Below are 10881 nucleotides of genomic sequence, written 5' to 3'. Positions count from 1 at the left end.
TGACACTCAAAAAGTATATGTAGGAGAAAACTGATTAAGCAAGACATCAAAAAGAATTTCCTCCACTTAAAAACACTAAAATGGGTTAAGCATTGAAGGTGTAAACTAACAATGTCAATTTCCTGGTTTTAATAATGGTACTGTAGATATTAAAGATAGTATCATTGGGGAAGCTGGGTGAAGGGTACATGAGAACTCTGTATAAGTTTTGCACCTCCTTGCGGCCTAAGAGTCCTTTAAACTTACAAGTGTCTTTTTAAAATAAGGGAACAGACTTTTTGGAAAGTTATACAGCATCTTTCTCCTTTGGATACTTTTTTTTTTTTTTTTAAACTAATTCTCAGTTGTCTGCAGTAACCTAAATATTGCAAGAAATAAAATGATATTGAATCCCTTCAACTCTCATTCAATTTTAATAAACTTTATTAAGTGCATATTAATGAAGTACATGGTACTGTACAATTTCATCTATATAAATTTGTGTGCTCCCACATTCAAAGTTTTCTCATTTTTGTCTTTGTCTACCATGCTGACATACAGGAACCAAGGAAATACAGCTACTGGTGATATGTACATTGAACATCATGAAACTGAAATGCCTACCTGACATTAAAAGAACATTTGATAAGAAAATTTACATTTTTATCCTAAGAATTACTCCTTTTTTTTTTAGTAAATATGACAATTTTGAAATAGCAATCATTTATTGAATGTTTTGTATCTATCACTAAATGCACTTATAATCAGCACTACAGAGGAAAATGGGATCTTCTTGTTTTATAAGGAAAGATAGACTCTTAAAAAGATTACTTTGCCAAAGTCATGCCACTATTAAGTGGCAAAATAAGGATTCAAACTCAGATCTCTAAACATGACACACTTTCCACTATCTCTGCCCCTCCACACTTTCATTCCTACAGTTAAAAGGCATCTATTATATCCTTTACCAACCAAATCTTCACGGCAAAATATCCATTCTAAGTACATTTACACATTTTTTTAAAAAAAATTCTCAATATTCATTCCTGGCTCCTATTTAAAGTTAAAGTTTGTTACTGAAGCTGAAGAAAAATCTTACAAGAATGAAAGAAATGCAAGTGATATTCCAAGTAACAATATGTGCATGCTCCAGTGGGAAACATGAGAAAAGCATCTGCCAAATTCATTTTGGCCCCATTTGATACTATCTCACTGATCTGGGTCCAACTTACATTTGTTTCTTTCTTTCTTTCCCTCCCCCATTTCCTCCTTGTTCCAGAAGCATATAAAAACCATAGCAAGGAAGCTAGATAGAATTTCCAAGAATACACTGAAAACACTGTCAAATAAGAGAATGGCTATCTAGTCCAAGCATGACTTCATTTGAATTAAGAAAAATCTAAAATGCTAAAACAAATCTTTCTGGAATCAGAAAAAAAAAAAAAAAGAAAGAAACAACATTATCTAAATATTGATTATAAAAACCAATAGGTTTGTAGGGAGAAATTCTCAAAAGAACTAATTAAATATGTCTTTTTAATCTGTACTTATGCACATGGCACTATAATTTAGTATGAGTCACCCTTCAAGCCGGATGTACTTTTTAATTCAAACTTATATTTAAAATCTTTAATTATGTTTAATTCTACTTCTAGCTTTTGTTCCCCTGCACTGATCCCTATCTGTTCAACCCTGATGCAAATGAATCTCTGATTTCTGATACTTACAGTGAAACACATCATTTTTGAAGATCCATAAACTTTACGATATTGTTCTTGACTTCTATCTGCATTTGAAATCTTTCAAGTCTAATCTATGTAACCAGTATTTTCTTTTTTAAAAGAAACAGTTGGTTCTCAATCAGTCAAGCTTTTAAAAAATCAAAGTAAAATGGCTAATTGACTTATACTTTTAAAATCATCTAGGCATTTTCCCCTTACGGTGATACTTTATAGCATCCCTATTTCTTTCCTTCCAACTTCTTGGTGAATTAAGGGACAGTACCATAGTAGTACAACAGTAAAGAAAAAATAACTTTATAAAAAGTCAAGCATGGCTCGGCGTGGGGGCTCATGCCTGTAATGCTAGCACTTTGGGAGGCCGAGGTGGGCGGATCACCTGAGGTCAGGAGTTCGAGACCAGCCTGACCAACATGGAGAAACACTGTCTCTACTAAAAATACAAAATTAGCTGGGCGTGGTGGCACATGCCTGTAATCCCAGCTACTAGGGAGGCTGAGGCAGGAGCATCGCTTGAACCCAGGAGGCGGAGGTTGTGGTGAGCCGAGATCGCGCCATTGTACTCCAGCCTGAGCAACAGGAGCGAAACTCCGTCTCAAAAATAAAATAAAATAAAATAAAAATAAAAATAGAAAGTCGAACACATAGGCTAAAAACTCCTGTCTTTTCCTTCTAACTAGATATCAACTAACAAACAATATTAGTGAATATTTTCATTCTTGTATTTAAGGGATTAAGTAATAATGCTATGAAGTCTTGTCTATAAGTCTCCCCCCATCCCACTCCCGACAAAAAGATGAGACTAAATAACTGTGTCAGGCATTGTATTAACCTAGGAAATACCACAGGAATATTTTGGTACTCTAACAGGTTCACACTCTAATGGAGGAGATAAAGTTAATAGACAATGATGATTCAGTGTGATGAGGGACGCTACAAGGACAGAGTGCCTGAGAAATATACAGGAGGGACTGACATGGTTTGGCTGTGTTCCCACACAAACCTCGTCTTGAATGGTAGCTCCCACAATTCCCATGTGTTATGAGAGAGAGCCAGTGGGAGATAATTGAACCATGGGGACAGTTTCCCCCATACTGTTCTCATGATAGTGATAAGTCTCACAAGATCTGATGGTTTTTATACAGGGAAACCGCTTTTGCTTGGCTCTCTCATTCTCTCTTGAAACTGCCATGTAAGAAATCTCACCATGATTGTGAGGTCTCCCCAGCCATACGGAACTGTCCACCAAGGCTCTTTTTCTTTATAAATTACCCAGTCTCAGGTATGTCTTTATCAACAGTGTGAAAACGGACTAATACAGGGACATTTAACACAACCTGAAGAGAAAGGATTTCAGGGTGTTCAGAAGAATTCCCCAAAAGAAGTGGTGTCCAAGAGAGACTAGGAAATAAGTAACCACTTTGCATCCACTAGGATGGCTATATTTAAAGATTGATAATAACCAGTAACGGGAAGGATACAGAGAAATTGGAAACCTCATACATTGCTGGTGAGAAGGTAAAAGGGTACAGCCACTTTGGAAGACAGTTTGGCAGTTCTTCAAAATGTTAGGCATAGAATTACCCTATGACCCAGAAATGTCACTCCTAAATATATATCCCAGAGGACTGAAAACATACATCCACATAAAAACTTGTACATGAATGTTCACAGCAGCATTATTCTAAACAGTCAAAATGTAGAAACATTTCAAATGTCTCTCAACTAATGAATCAATAAACAAAATGTGCTCCATTCCAAAATGAAATATTATTCAGTCATAAAAAAGAACAAAATAGCAATTCATGCTACCACATGTATGAACATAGACAAACCTTAAAAACTTATACTAAGTGAAAAAAGTCAGATACAAAAGGTTATAAATTATATGATACCATTTACATAAAATGCCCAAAATAGGCAAATCCTTAGATACAGAAAGTAGATTAGTGTTTTCCAGGGACTGAGAAGAAGAGGAAAATGGGGAGCACCTACTAATGGGCATGGGTTTCTCACTGAGGTGATAAAAAAAATCAGAAATTAGATCATGGAATTTTAGATCATGAAGAGTCATGCAATTTTGTGAATATACAAAAAAAACACTGAATTCTACATGTGAAAATATTTGTGTAGCCTATAAATAATCTCTTAAAAAAGAAAAAAAAAATAGTGAATATTTGAAAATACTGAACAAAGGAATCAAAAGGAAGAAAAAGAAGGGGGAAGTGACAAAAATGACAGCTGATAAGGAGAAAGGAGAAACTGAGGTGGGCTCCAGCACAAGAAGACACAGGTTCCAGAGCAGGAAGAGGAGGCAGGTCTCAGAGCAGGAAGCAGGAGGAAGATCCCAGAGCAGGAAGTGGGAGGAAGATCCCAGAGCAGGAGGGAGGAGGCAGGTTCCAGAGCAGGAAGGAGGAGGCAGGTTCCAGAGTAGGAAGGAGGAGGCAGATCCCAGAGTAGTAGAGGAGTCAGGTTCCAGAGCAGGTAGGAGGTAGTTTCCAAAGCAGGAAGGAGCAGGCAGATCCCAGTGCAGGAAGGAGGAGGAGGTAGATCTCAGAGCAGGAAGGAGAAGACAGGTTCCAGAGCAGAAAAGAGGAGGCAGGTTCCAAAGCAGAAAAGAGGAGGCAGGTTCCAAAGCAGAAAAGAGGAGGCAGGTTCCAGAGCAGAAACGTGAAGATGGGTTTTGGCAATCTCAGAGCAGGAGGAAGAAGGCAGTTCCCAGCTCAGGAAGGAGGAGGCAGGGTCCAGGGCAGGAAGAAGGAAGAAAGAGGAGGCAGTTTACAGAGCAGGAAGGAGGAGGCAGATCCCAGTGCCAGAAGGAGGAGGCAGATTCCAAGTCAGGAAGAAGTAGGTGGCTCCAGAACAGTAATACGGAGGTGAGTTTCGGCACTTCCAGAGCAGGAAGGAGTAGCAGGTGCCAGAGCAGGAAGAAGGAGGCAGGTTCCAGAGCAGGAAGGAGTAGCAGGTGCCAGAGCAGGAAGAAGGAGGCAGGTTCCAGAGCAGGAAGAAGGAGGCAGGTTCCAAAGCAGGAAGAAGGAGTAGCAGGTTCCAGAGCAGGAAGAAGGGGGCAAGTTCCAGAGCAGGAAGAAGGAGTAGCAGGTTCCAGAGCAGGAAGAAGGAGTAGCAGGTTCCAGGGCAGGAAGAAGGAGTAGCAGGTTCCAGAGCAGGAAGGAGTAGCAGGTTCCAGAGCAGGAAGAAGGAGTAGCAGGTTCCAGAGCAGGAAGGAGGAGGCAGGTTCCAGGGCAAGATGAAGGAGGAGGCAGGAGGCAGGTTCCAGGGCGGGAAGGAGGCAGCAGATCCCAGAGCAAATGAAGGAGAAGGCAGGTTCCACAGCAGGAAGGAGGAGAAGGCAGGTTCCAGAGCAGGAAGGAGGAGACAGATCCCAGTGCAAGATGAAGGAGAAGGCAGGTTCTGGAGCAGGAAAGAGCAGGCAGATCCCAGTGCAGAAAGGAGGAGAAGGCAGGTTCCAGAGCAGGGAGGAGGAGGCTGGTTCCAGAGCAGGAAGGAGGAAGCAAATCCCAGTACAAGATGAAAGAGAAGGCAGGTTCCAGAGCAAGAAAAGGGAGGTGGTTCCAGAGCAGGAACGTGGAGGTGGGTTTTGGAAGTTTCCGAGCAGGAAGGAGGAGAAGGCAGTTTCCAGAGCAGGAAGGAGGAGGCAGGCTGCAGAACAGGAAGAAGGAGGTGGTTCCGAAGCCGGAGGAAAGAGGTGGGTTTCAGCAGTTTCAGAGCAGGAAGAAGGAGGTGGTTCTGGAGCAGGGAGGAGGAGGTGGTTCCAGAGCAGGAGAAGAAGGAGCTAAGTGGGACTGGGATGTGGTTTGCCTTTCACTAGTGACAAAGCACTGAAAGTGAGTACAGGTTAATTGTGCAGGCCTGGAGGCAAAATTGGAGGGAGTTGACATCGAAAGCTTCTTTTCTGACTGGCAGTAACTGGCAACTTGGAGGGGTAGGAAATTCGAGGTGAATGCAGGACGTTAAGAACAACCTCTGAAGAACAGGAGACACAGACTGATGAGAAAATAAGCCAGTTATTGGAAGTTGCCCCCCATTTGAAAACAACAACAACATCCATGTTTAACAGTGTTAAATCATTTACTTAACCATAAAATGAATAGGAGCATCTCAGAAGAGATTTTCTCCACTGTCCAGTCTCCTGGCTGCAGGCAGCAGGATTACCACCTGCTGGTTTTTACAGAAAAATGTGCATCTTTTTCAATACTCTCTTATTCTGTTCACCAACTGCTCCAGTCCTGTAGCAGGTTGTTTCTTAGTTTGTTCTCCAAAAATTTTAAGATTATTTCAACAACTGGGTACTATAGATATAAAAAATGGATATGAGGCCAGGTGTGGTGGTTCACACCTGTAATCCCAGCAATTTGGGAGATTGAGGCAGGAGTTTGAGACCAGCCTGGACAACAGGCTGAGAACCCTGTCTCTAGTTTTTAAAAAATGAAAAAACCTTAGCTCGATGTGGTGGCATGTTCCTGCAATCCCAGCTACTTGAGAGGCTGAGGCGAGAGGGTCACTAGAGCCTAGGAGTTTAAGGCTGTGGTGAGCTAGGATCTTGCCACTGCACTGCAGCCTGAGTATCAGAGTGAGACCCTGTCTCCAAAAAATAAAATTTAAAAAAAAATGGATTTGATGATGCTTATTATAAAGTTTTCCATAACCATAACAGGAAACAAGCTTTTCTCCTTACTCATTTTATCTTATTTTTCTCTTTTTTCTTTTTTGAAAGAAGTCTCGTTCTTGTTCCCAAGGCTTGAGTGCAATGGCTTGATCTTGGCTCACTGCAACCTCCACCTCCTGGGTTCAAACAATTCTCCTGCCTCTACCTCCCAAGTAGCTGGGATTAAGGCACCTGCCACCACACCTGGCTAATTTTTGTATTTTTTAGTAGAGACAGGGTTTCACCACGTTGGCCAGGCTGGTCTCGAACTCCTGACCTCAGATAATCCACCCGCCTTGGCCTCCCAAAGTGCTGGGATTACAGGTGTGTGCCACCATGCCTGGCCATTTTTCTCTGTTTCTATTAGTATTTCATAATTTTTTCAACATCAAGAAACCAGGATTCTATTTGATATATTCTAGTTAATAAGACATGTTAATGATCTTTATTTTCTATGCTTTAGTAATGAGCAATTCATACTTAAATGAATAAAATTAGCTTTTACCTTCAGTTGGTAAAGTTGACCTCAAGTCTGAGCTGAAGATTTTCTCAGAAACTTTCAAATCAAGATCTAGATCTCCACAGATAAGAATAATGGAGTGACTCCACCAGCAGATTTTACCTACAGAAAAAGCAATGATTTATTAGAACTTTGTGTGAAGGAGAGATATTGCATAGTTATTACTGAATCATGTAAACATACCAAGTCTCCAAATAGTACTAAAGTTTTTTATTTCTACTCATTAGGCAAATACATACCAGTTAACATTTTTTGAAAGCTTCCTATATTGCTGGTATTTTTTCACATGTAACCACATTTGTTTCTTTTTTTTTTTTTTTGAGACGAAGTCTCGCTCTCTGGCCCAGGCTGCAGTGCAGTGGTATGACCTCTGCTCACTGCAACCTCCTTCTCCTGGATTCAAGTGATTCTCCTGTCTCAGCCTCCTGAGTAGCCGGGACTACAGGCATGCACTACCATGCCCAGTTAATTTTTGTATTTTTAATAGAGATAGGGTTTTGCCATGTTGGTCAGGCTAGTCTCAAACTCCTGACCTCAAGTGATCTGCCCGCCTCGGCCTGCCAAAGTGCAGGGATTACAAGCATGAGACACCGTGCCTGGCCCATATTTGTTTCTTATCATTGATGTCATTTTGCAGATGAAGAAAATGGAACACAGTTAGCAAATGACAGTCACGATTTGTACCCAAGGATTCTGGCTCTAGGTTCTGAGTTCTTAATCACAGAACAACCTTAACACACTGTCTTGACATAGCTCCATATACTCTAGCAAAGAGTTTTAAAACTTAGATGGTATGAGGAATCCTAGATGGTTTATTCCCACTTGATTGCTAGTGCTTCTCAAAATATGTATATCATCTAAAATTCAAAATACTATAGTCAGGGTAAGATAGTGACAAGAGACTGAATCAAGGGGAGACAACCTGGGTATTTCAGACAGAGGACCAAGCAATGGGCTATGTGTTCACAATATATCTGAAACTCTCCTATGCCTAAAAAAACTTAGGCTTTTGGGCTAGATGACCAGAAACATGCTTATAGTTCTAAAAAAGAAAGCATACACTGTGAAACCCTTGACCTCCTCCATTCTTTCTTTCTGAGTAGTCATTCATTACCTATTCTTCTAGGCTTTAGTCGAAATCTCTATCTTCTCTCTCTTTGCCAATTGGTCTCTTCTTTCACTTTATACTTTGTTAATGAAGATCTATTCTGGACAATTAAGCATTTCTTAGGATAACAGACAATTAAATTTGTTCCTTTGAACCCTTTTAGAAACAAAGCATAAAGAAATAAAAATGCATAATGCTCAATATTCTCTAAGTATCATATATAATAATAGATCATGAGCTTGACTGGAAGCCCTTTCAGGAAAAGGAACAGGCTGGAAAGCCGGGAGCAAGTGGTAGGATGCAGGGTGCACTGTGGACAACACTGATGAGCAGTATATCTCCCTCCTTCAGGGATATTCCATGTTTGCTAACTCAGTGTGCTGCATACATTTACTTACACTTGCAAATAAGTAAACATGTTGAGATTCAATATGTGAACTTGAAACAAGGCCTGCAGTCACTATATTTTCTAGGTATTTCTGCCAAAGTAAACATTTTTCCTTGGATCTTGATTCTCTGATTCTCCAATCTTGTTTTCTTTGTATTTTGCTTTGATCCTGTCTTGTTTCTGCTGTTCTTCTTGAACATTTAAAATGTGTGCTTTTCTCTGAATAAAGGGTAAAAAGTGTGCTTGGGTGTGGCAGCTGGCTTTGCAAATAAGAAAGCATCTTAAAGGATCAGTACACGGTGTTAGTATCCAAAATCAATGGCATTACGGCCTTTCTATCATCAGAGTGTGAGGAGGGATCAAACTTCCAACAAATTGCCATATGAAATTTCCTTTAGCTCGTTTCTCTAGCCTTTGCTACACAATTATTTTTATTTTTTTTTATTTTTTGCTTCAGAAATGTCCTTTATTTTTTTTTTCTTTTTTTTTTTTTTAATTTTACTTTAAGTTCTGGGATACATGTGCTGAACGTGCAGGTTTGTTACATAGGTATACATGTGCTATGGTGGTTTGCTGCACCCATCAACCCATCATCTAGGGTTTTTTGTTTTTTGTTTTGAGATAGAGTCTCGCACTGTCACCCGGGCTGGAGTGCAGTGGTGCAGTCTCAGCTGAATGCAACCTCTGCCTCCCGGGCTCAAGCAATTCTCTTGCCTCAGCCTCCCAAGTAGCTGGGATTACAGGGGCCCGCCACCATACTCAGTTAATTTTTTGTATTTTTGGTAGCAATGGGGTTTCACTATGTTGGCCAGGCTGGTCTCAAACGCCTGACCTCGTGATCCACCCACCTCCCAAAGTGCTGGAATTACAGGCATGAGCCACTGTGCCTGGCCTGTCACCTAGGTTTTAAGCCCTGCATGCATTAGGTATTTGTCCTAATGTTCTCCCTCCCCTTTCCCCCCACTCCCCAACAGTCCCCAGTGTGTGATGTTCCCCTCCCTGTGCTACACAAATTACACCCATATTGTAACAGTAACAGCAGCAGCAGCAATAATATATAATGATGATAATAATAACAACAACACAGCATTTTCTCTAAGCCAGTACTCTTCTCAGCACTCTACTAGTATTAATCAGATGGTCTGCACAATAGCCACACGAGATAGGTGCTATTGTTACCTATATTTTATAGATGACACAAGAAACAGGTTTGTTCACTTGCTCAAAGTCACACACTGGTAAGTGGTGGGCACAGGATTTGAGCTCAGGAAACATGACTCCAGAACACCAACTCATAATCCCATTAATCTAAAATGTCTCATAAATATCTCAACAATGGCCTTAAGACACTCCAAGGTTCTATTTTCCCAGTCAAATATGAATGAATTTCCGTAATTACACAAATGATATCACACATCCAGAAAAGTCCCTATCTCATAGAACTATATTCTTCTCTGCACAACAACCACAGAAATTCAGAACTAAAAGTCTAATAATTATACCCTGTAAGATTCTTACAAAAATCCAAAATAAAAAAGAATTCAGAAACTATTCCCTTTAACTTTGTAAAATAAAGTAAAGACTAAAAGCTCAGATTTCCTATACAAAGTATGTCTTACTTTTTGTGTCAAAAGAATTTCAAGCTTGCAGAAATGTTGTAGGAGTTGTTCAAAGAACTCTCATGTATCCTTCACCAGAAGACCCCAATTCGAGTTAGGCCAGCTTTCCCAGTAATGCTCTTTCTAGTCAAAGGATTCATTTCAGGATCACACTTTCTATTTAGTTGTCATCGCTCTTCTGTCTCTTTTGATCTGGAATAGTATCCTTGACCTTCACGACCTTTATATTATGGAAGGCAGCAGGTGAATTAATTTGTAAAATGCCCCTGAACTGGGATTAGAGATATGTTCTCATGAAAAGATCTGAAGATTGCATTGTTTGGAAGAGATGCTATGTTCTTCTCATTGCATTCCATCAAGTGACACAGAACACTGTGTGTCCCATCACTGCTGATGAGATCTCTGATCACTTGAGTAAGGTTGTGTCTTCCAAGTTTCTCCAGTAAAGCTCCTGTGTTTCCCCTTAAAATGCATAAGGATTTGTGGACAGATACTTTATGGTTATATAAAGACTCTCATCCTCATCCAACTTGTATTCACTGTGGTTATATAAAGATTCTGATCCTCATCCAACCTGTATTCACTATTGTTAACATCCGTTGATGTTTCTTACCTGGATTAATTATTACTATGATGACTGCCAAATGGTAATCTCTCCAATTCTAGAATTCCTTCTATATATCAGACAGTGTTCTATTTTAAGGAAGAACTTTCTCCTCTCACCACATTTTCATGCATTTATTTATTTATGCAAGCGTGGATTCATGTATTTCTTGTTTAGTGGGATATAACCTGTAACTATCATTGTCATTTTGGTGCTCAAATTGTTCCAGGTTTCACATGGGTTTAGTGAGAATCCCTT

This window comes from Chlorocebus sabaeus, chromosome 17, assembly GCF_047675955.1.
Source record: "Chlorocebus sabaeus isolate Y175 chromosome 17, mChlSab1.0.hap1, whole genome shotgun sequence".
Lineage (NCBI taxonomy): Eukaryota > Metazoa > Chordata > Mammalia > Primates > Cercopithecidae > Chlorocebus > Chlorocebus sabaeus.
Note: the sequence above shows the minus strand (reverse complement) of the source record.